Source organism: Serinus canaria, chromosome 12 (genome assembly GCF_022539315.1).
Source record: "Serinus canaria isolate serCan28SL12 chromosome 12, serCan2020, whole genome shotgun sequence".
Taxonomy (NCBI): Eukaryota; Metazoa; Chordata; class Aves; order Passeriformes; family Fringillidae; genus Serinus; species Serinus canaria.
Window position 1 is genome coordinate 13,731,160 of NC_066326.1, and position 9,616 is coordinate 13,740,775.

Here is a 9,616-nt window from a genome sequence, read left to right on the forward strand (position 1 = left end):
TTTATCACTTCTGCATATGCACCAGTTGTAGCCATTTGCATGTTCTTTCAATATGAAGACCATGGGGAAAGAGGGGCTTCAAGGAAAGATTTCTGGAAACCTGAATAAAATGTAGATACTGCATCATTAACGTTTTTGGTATGGTGTGGGTTTTATAGCACCTATGTATGTTTGCAGTTATTAAGTTATTGCATAAATGTTTAAGAATGAGCATTTTTTTCATCCAAAATTTTGTATGTTTGCAAATATATTTTTGTAATAAAACTTCAAAACAAATGTTTCAGCACCTCCTAAAATCTTGTGATGTTTCCTTTTATTTCTGGAGTTCAATTAGCCTACTGGAAGGTTCAGTTTTTATTTAGGGTTAATATTTTCCAGAGAAGAAACTCAAATTCCTTACTCCATTCTGGGGGTTTGCATTTGTCCACTTAGAAAATGCCACCTGACTGCTTGAAGGGCAGTGGGGAAGAGCTTCTACAAGGCCCTCTGCTGCTGGCAGCAGCCTTGTGTTCTGAATTTTTGATAAACAGATAAGTTTCCTCTCACATTTAGAAATGCAGCTGCACTTTCACTGGTTTGTAAGTACAGCTCTGTTTGGTGCCTTTCTGTATCACTTTTTTATGGTATCCCCTTTCCTCCATCTGCGCATGGCATTTGATTCTCAGTCCAGTGTTGATCCAAGACATTGGAAATTGCAGTTGTCCTCCTACCATATCTGATTAATATCATGCAACTGGTTGATCCGAGTTTCACAAAGTAAAATGGGGAAGAAAAACATAGAAGTTCATCTTGAAAATCAATAAAACCTTAAGCCTAAATCCCTAAATCTAAGCTAGATGCTAATTCCCATTTTAACTGCCCACAGGAGCTGGTGGTTGCAGGATAGGTCAAATGTCAGGGGAGGCCACTGGAGAATGGCATTTGTTGCCCTGTTGGTTCATTTTGGACTGATTCCTGTGCTATGTCCAGAAGCAGATTCTTCTAATAGAAGACTGCCATACAAAACACAAACAGAAGTCATAAATTTACTGCAATATAAGTGGGGGAAAAAAGTGGAAAACAGCTTAGAATCAAACTTTAAATTCTGGAATCTAGATCTAAATTCTGTATTAGGTATGTTGCCTGTCTGGTCAATATCAAGAATATTTTTTTCATTCTCAGTGCCATTAATTTGTCTTCTCTGGTGCAGGTATTCCTCTTCACTGATACTCACAGGAAGTGCTGTCCTTTGGTTTGGGAATAAGGGAATACTTCTGAATTTCTCTGTGTAGCTCCAGCTAAACCAGGCACTGTACACTTGATCCTTTTTGAAAGCGTATGACAGAATGAAGCCAATCCCTACTACAGTGGTGATATGTACTGGATAGGATCAGGGAATAGGCATTTGGCTTCCTAAAGTTCATTGTCTGAAATTCAACTTTAATTTGCAGGTTTGCAGAATGAAATAACAAGTTGTAGCTCATGTTCATGAACCAAATTAATTGAAGTTAGTGGACTCATGTTTGGTAAGGGTTCAGCTACACTTCCTTCTCACTATAGAAGGTAATATAGAGAGTAAGAAACTTGTCATTCCTACAATTGGTTTTTTGTTTGTTTTTTAATAGGATGCTTTCAAGTTACTAAATAGTCTTTATTATGACTGAGGTAAATTTCAGTTTCGTTTTCATCAAAATATTAGAAATTATAATGCATGTTATTGAAAGATATTTCCAGTGCCCAGTAATGGAATTTTTTCACTTATCTTCACACAACTTCAGGTGTGAATCGGCTTTTTTTCATCTTCTAGATTTTAATTGGGGGATTTATTTTTTTTACCTGACCTACTAATTTAGGAGAATTAAACTTCTGTGATAGATCTGTAACTTAAAATACAGCCATGTAAAACTCATCCTTGTCAGTTATGCAACAATTTTTTCATAAGACTCCTAATCAGGCTCAAAAAGCATTGAGAAGAGGGCAGTTGCATTTTTGAAAGAGTACTGGCAATAAAATGAGGGAAAGACAATTGAATAAAAGATTGCTGAGAAGAAAAGAAGGGAAGGAATAGCAAAAGCATTCATGTAAATATGAAAGGGGATATTGTGGAGAGAGAAGTATGGCCTGTGAAGGTATTTCCTGAAGCACACAGGAATTTAAGTTACAGTTTTTCTTCCATACTGCTGCATGTCTTCAGGTATTCTCCAAATTCAGATTGCCTGTGAGAATTCAGAGTATTTCAGGATGTGTTCAGAAAATGACTGGGCAGGCATGATTTCCTCGCTCTAGTTCTTCAGGTCTGCTGTGGAGTTTTTAACCTCTGGTAATGAGGCAGCACAGTGAAGTTGACTGATCACAGCAGTATCTAATTTTTGTCTTTGCTTGGTGGCCTCCCATTACAGATTAAAATCTCCTACACAGAACAAGGCTGCTCATACCTGGTTGCCTTATGTCTTTAATTTTAAACTGATCTTTAAAAATATTTCTACCAGAATCCATTCTTTAAAATTCAAGCAGTTCATTTTTACAAAATCAACCTTGGGAAATAAGACCACAAAAGAATTAGATTTATATGCTGGCTGAAATGAAGGTACTGGCCCTTAGGCCTTTCTTGGAAACACACAGGGATGTGATGTAAATGCACAAGTTTTACTTCTTTTCTCCTCATAAATAAGTTACGAGGCTTTTAAGAGCATCTACAGAGCAAAAATCACCCAGCCTGGCTCCTGTAAACAAAACTCTATGTTGGTCTTAATTTAGACAGCATATGACTTGTACATCCTGCTTGTACTTCTTGTGGTTTGGAAGAGGGATCAGAGAGGCTTAGCAGGTTATCCAGTGTTCTCATGCAGTTTTGAGATTTATGGGAGATGCTGAGTGCCTCCTCTAGTTTGTGTTCAAAGCATCAAACAAATTCACTTCTGTTCTCTGGGGACACAGCTCTCCCCATGTAACAAAACTGCTTCAAAGGAAGGTTCTGTGATCTTAAACTCCTCACAAGAATTGTGCTACAGGAGTGCAGTTGAAGCCTGCAGGGTCTGGATGAGTACAGAGTCTGTTGTGGTTCACAGAAAGCCCTGCTCCTGATGTGATCTTCAGGATGGGAGGCACAGGGTCCACATTATAAAGAGAGAGCTCTACTTTTCAATGCTTTAGTAGGAAAATCCTGCCACAACAGAAGCTTTTACAGAAGACCCAAAAGTTTGGTTAAAAACGCATGAAGTACTTTTAATAAGAGCTAGAAAAGAAATTAATATTCTTCAGATATGAAGACAGCTGTCTGAGGGAAACTGCTAACGTAACAGACATATACCTGTTTTCATGCAGTACATATAATTTCTTACAATTACTGGTGATGTGCTGCACAGACATCAGAGGTTTTTACCTTAAATTCATTAGCAGCTAAATAATGTCATTACTGAAGATGAGCTGAACAATCTGTTCCATGTCTAACTGAAGTCACTGTTTTTCCATGTGGAAGGATGTGCTGGTGGTACATAATGAGAGAATGTTCTGGCATCAATCCACTTCATCTGTTCTTGAATGATTTCCTTCTGGAAGGGCTTCTAATGCAGCTGATATTTCAAAGGAATAGTCAAACCCTGTTGTGTTGCAGAGGTCAGGCCGAAGAGGATTTTTCACTTTCTCTCCTATGCATTACAGCACAAATAAATTCTGCTTTATTTGGTCATTACAGCTCTCTCACACCTTCTTTCTAAATATGCACACCCTGTGAAAGCATTGCTGTTTGGGAGATTTCACTTCACATGAGTTATCATCAATAACTTTATCCTTTCAATTTTGTCACATTCAGTTAATTGAATACAGATATTCATTTAAACAAAGACTAAAAACTTCTGAGTTTGTTTGAAGAGTGTCATAGAACTTGAGTCAAGAATCCAACAGAGAAAGCAAGGATGGTGAAGTAACTGTGGAACGTGCATGTATTCAGTAGGCCCTTCAATCACAGATGCAGGCAAAGGCCTCAAACTCCTACTAGGTAAGTATTTCATATTAACATAATTTGAAGAAATTGCAGCAAGTGAAAAGTCAGATCATAAATTTAAATAGTTTTGTAAATAATATCTTTAACTGGTGGTACTAAACCAATCCAAATACCCCAAAATACTGCAATATTAGCATTGCAAACTTTGATTTAAATACTGCAATTTTCTTGTACTGCTAGTGGAAGGAAATTACAGTATTTTACTTCCTTAAATATCATCAAAAACAGCCCAAACCTAATCACTGTGAGTTTCTTTTAACTTTGTGAGACAAAAAATGCTTTGTTTTTTCTCTGGCAGGCTAAATGTTAGATAGACATAAAAAAGTCTCACTGTGTAAGAGTTGTCTCGAGTTATTTGGCTTAATCTAAACATTTTTTATGTATAATAAAACTGTCATAATATTTTGGAAACTTTGCAATTTTTGGGTTGGGTTTGGTTTTGTTTTGTTTTTTTTTAGTAAAGGACATTTTTATTTAGAGTCAATATAAAAATAACTATGGTTTAAAATTGTTTTTATTCAATATTTGCTTGTGTGTAATTCAAAAATGGTCTGTTCTTTTATGAAGATTTTCATACACATTTTTCCTTTTGCTGACAATTTTATCAGTTGAGGAGAAAGTTTTAGTTGAGTTGAACTATGAATCTATTCTGTTTGTATGTATCTTGTCCTTATATCTTGCTGTTACAGACTTCAAAGGTGGATGGATTTCTCTTCTGGATGTTTCTGCATCAGGTGCTGCACAAGAACCATGCATTTTCCAGGTTGCTGGTTATAGCTGTTTGTGTAGCAAAACTGCTGTTCTATGGCAACTAAAGGATGTTGAGAGTGTTTTTCATGCTCCAATGGGAACTGCAGATCTGATCATTATTTCACAGCCTGCTGAATATTCTTTCCACAGGGTGTTTACTTGAGTGTGCACTTGTGCTTATCTAAAACCACTTGCTATCACTGATGAAGGGACAGAATTTATTTTGAGTGAGATGTGACAGTAAGGACTGAGTCTCTGGAAAATTTGTAGCACCAGATTTGGTCTGACAATATAATGCATTCCCATCCATCAGCCTACAATGACTGGAATTCCACCACAATTCCACAGTGAGTGGAATTCCACTTCTCTTTTTTAAGCTACTCTGCAAATGAAATTAAACCCTGTGCACTACATGGAGGTGTTCAGGACTAGCAAGGTTACAGTCCAGGACATCAGTGACTGGCAATTCCAGTTCAGTTTGGATTCCAGACAGTGCTCAAACTGCAATTGCACAGCCTGTTGGTCTCCTCCCACGCTTCCAAGCCTTTTCTTTACTCACTACTGTTTGGATTCTGTAGTGATGAGCTCTTACTAGACTTGGATTTGGCAATCTTTTGAGAACAGTTTTTAAGGCAAAATGGGGCACGTAGCTCCATGGTAGCAATTGTCCTGAATTCTAGCAGTGCTGAGTGCATGCAACTCCTGCTCTGGTAAACAGGGTTGCATGTACTTATGTCAGCAATGCATTTTTGCAGTATCTCAGCAAATGTCAGTCATAGCTGAGATTTCATGCTTCTGCTGCCCATAATGCCCTGAAGCCGAAATGTGGATGAAGGGCTGGAAAAATCCAGTTATCCTGTGTATGTATTTAATAAGCTGTCTAGTCTAGTAGTTAATTCTGAAGCTAACGAGATGTGATTGTATGTTCTGAAGCAAGGCTGCCTGTCCATACATTTGCATCCTTGGTTTAATCACATTGTGCATGGTTTCAGAGGCAAGTCCAAGGAATGTGGAAGAAATGTTGACTGTTGTATGCAATGTATACCATGACTGCAGCTATTGCTTTACAGTCCATCAGACTTGGTCCGAGTTGCAGAAATAACACGCCTCTTCAGTAGATCAAAGAGTAGGCACTGACACAAGGTGGAATTTCATCCTGTGAATGCTTGAGCTGCTGTTTTAACAACACAATACCACAATAAGCACTCGGTGATGCAGCACAAGGATTCAGGGACCTGGGGGGGAGTTGTGGGCAGTGATCTCCCAATGACATTGTCTAGGTTAAGTCTATCTTAAAGTCTTTTTGCCATTCAGATAACAATGGAGGAAACAAAAGAAGTTGTGAGCTGTAATAATACTGGATTGGTCCAGACCATGCCCCTTATTTTCTTACAGGAGGGGAACAAGGCGGCACCATAAGTCCAGCCAGAGAAGGCACTTGCTAAGATTGCTGTTACCAGTACACTTGGGACAGTTTGTGAGGGAGCCATACAAAGCAGTTCAAGAGCACATCACCACTGTGATCACAGAGACTTGACCACAGGCCTTACTCTTTGGCCAAAGAATGGAATCAGCCTGGGCCAACAAAGGCAAAAGCAAGGCTATGATCTGGCCAGTTTATATTCTAAAAAATTGTGAGAGAAAACAAAAAACATTGAGAAAGGAGTGGGGAGTCACTGAACTCCACATTTCAGTTGACTGTCATTTCACTTTGCCACTATCAATGATTTATGCAGGGAAGAACAGTAACAGCCTGGCAATGCTCACCTCTTAATCACACTGTATACACAGAAAATAGGGAGTAGATTTACCTGTTGGAAGCAAAAACTTAGTGTAGAAATTACTTCATTTTTTTATGATACCTGCTTCCATTTTGATATTTTTCTCCTGTGTTTGTAAATACTACCAGCCATCCAGAAAGATGAAGTAGCTATATCTCTAAAATAAGCTTTTAGTTTCCTGATGCAAATATATTTATGAAGTTTTTTGAAATTTGTTTTCTGCAGCTGAAATTGGGTGCACAGCCATGTTTTCTTAATGTACCTTTGGTCAATACAAAATACTGTGGAGTTTGGCATCATAAACATGATTTCACTTACACTTGGCCTCATTTGAAGAATTTACTTTACGCACCTCTTCTAAACCACAGATTAGAGAAAACCAAATTATCCTGCCTAACCTCACTCAGCTGACATGGATAACTCTGTGTCAGTGAGATGATGGTCATGCCAAATGTCAACATCTGTCTAAAGAACAGTGTTTAAACAGCAGGGGTGATAGAAAAAGTGTCATTCCTTTCCTCAGCACAGCCAGTATTTTAACAACTGCTCTCCAATCAGTGAGCATGGCACAGAGCTCAAGTTAATAAATTTTGCTGTGCTGCTATAATGGTTCTGTGTCTTTGACTATATCAGCAGGTAGGAGATTCCAGTAGAGCAGGTCTATGGAGCACATGACAAAGTGCTGAGGACTCCCCATCTGCACTATAAGGGAGTTTGAATTGTGCTCCAGACTGGCTCTTGTCTGTCCTGTTGAACTGAATACTCATGAACAGCAGGGATGCATTAGCTGCTTTCTCAGACTGAATCTTCTATTTCATCTTTATTTGAAAGGAATCCAGTTCATGAGCTGTAGGACTGCTCAGCAGAGAAAGCCAGAGCACAGTGAGCAAGAAACAGTCAGGAAACTTGATCCGAAATGGTGGCTCAGTGGTGGCTACCTTACTCTTACCTTCTGACCATAAGGCTGCGGACAGAATCAAGTGTGCTGCTGCCTTGAAAAGGCTGACAGGTTGTGGAAAGGATTCAAGAATAGATAGAGAAGAAGAGGAAAAGTTGTGCAACATGCTCAGAGAAGTTGGTCACCCTCACTCTACAACGTTAATTTGGTTTTAGGTAATTAATTTGATTTGAGGCAATGGCACAACCAGATCCCGAGCAATATGTTTGCTGGTGTGTAGCATATGTTAGGTTGTACAGGGAACTTAGGTTTAAATTTGATGTTATCTCACCAACAGTTAGGGTAGATTTTATCGTTTAAAATCTTCAAAAGAGAAAAAGCATCAGCATTTCTCATAGATGCTACTTGTAACTCTTGAGATCTTTCATATTCCCCGACTGACGATATTCCTTTGGGCATCAGAGCTCCAGGAGGGCAAAATAAGTCCTTATCTTGTAGCAAAGTGGATTTTAACAGGAATATTGTGAGGAAACTGCTGTTTCTGAAACCCACAGTCTGCTGTTAAGAATGGCTGTTGACTGTCCCCACTGTGTCTGGCAGTCCTGTTTCTGTTTCCTCAGCTAGGATCGCTTTGATACGATTTCCTCAACAAGTAGCTACTTTCCAGCTATCTTGTGTTACTTAATTTTCAAGCTGCTGTTTAAACATAGTGAGTTGTAAGGTGTACAAGGTGTCTTTCTGTGCCCTGAGAGGATACCTGCACAATGAAAGTGCATTAATACCCTCATTTCTTGCCCTCTGCTCTGACACTGAAAGCTCTTTGCATTACAGCCCATGTCTTCAGAGTCCCTAAATTTAAACCAAGGCTTGTGTGATTCTCATCAGGCTCTACCCTATCCTGATTTTATTGTCCATATAATTTCAAAGTGTATTACTGAAATTAAAAGATTTTGGTAACTGGTTCTGCAGAAAGAATAAAAAAACCAAAACAAAACAAAACCAAAAAAAAACCAAACCAAACCAAAAAACCACACAAACCCCCCCACCACAGGTAGTAGGCCTACCCTACCCAACTATTTGAAGGTCAAATATAGACTGGAGCAGAGCAAATGGCAGTTGCAGAAGTTAACCTTTGTATAGTGTTCTCCAGAACAACCTCTGCACTTTGCTACTGTCAGTCCTGGTTGTTTGCCTCTGTTTTATCCTTCCTGGCCTATTTCCAGTCTAGTTTTTCTTCTGAAGATTTTTATTAAAAGGATTTACAAGAAGATAACTGATGAAGCAATTTAAGAAAACAGTTGAGCTAAGGGAGTGGTGTCTGCTTTTCTTTCTTCTAATAAATTGGTTAGCTTATGGAAAAAAAGTTTTATCATACCTTGCTAAGAGTTTCACTTGTTACTCCTTACTGGCAGTTTGCCAAGTGAGCATGGCTGCATGTTCTGCGAATGGAGGTGTTTTCCTTTGTTTCTGAAACCCAGAGTCCGCAGAGCCTTGAAGGGGAAGGTGTAGGGTTTTTAATGGGAGTGGTTCAGTGTCTTCTGGAAGTAGATGACAATAGCATTAGTTCACTACATGTATCTAGGATATTTTGAAATCAATACAATACAGCTTCTAGGACAAACTACCAGTGGACAGAGCACTGAAATACAGGGGTGCAGTGCAGGAATATCAAGTTCAATCAGTAAGATTTGAGATATCTTAGAAGGATAGAATCATCAAGGTTGGAAGATACCCTTAAGATTGTCAATTCCAACCTTCAACCTAGCACTACAACTTTTTTTTGTCATGGTTATCTGATTAACCTTTATTTTTTTTATTGTTTCTAGATCGTGACTCCTAATGCCACTTGAGCTTTCTAGAATAAATATGAAGTATTTTACTTGCCTATTTAAGTCTAGCATTAATGTCATTGTGTTCAGAGTAGCTAGAGAAAATGTATTGGCTGATTGAAGTCAGTATTTTATGCAGAAGTCTCTGTGTTCATCAAATTTTTTAACATATGTTATGGAAATATGAATTATATCCTGACAGGAAGCCACATTGGTCTGTCTGCTACAGTTTCTCCTGTGTGGAAGAACCAGGTTACTGTTAAGCTGTGGGATACTGTAACATTTTTTTAGGCGGAACAGACGGGTGGAGACCAACAGCTTCAAGGAGCAGGAGTTGTATCAAACATGCCAGCAGAGGTGATCCTGCTCCTGAACT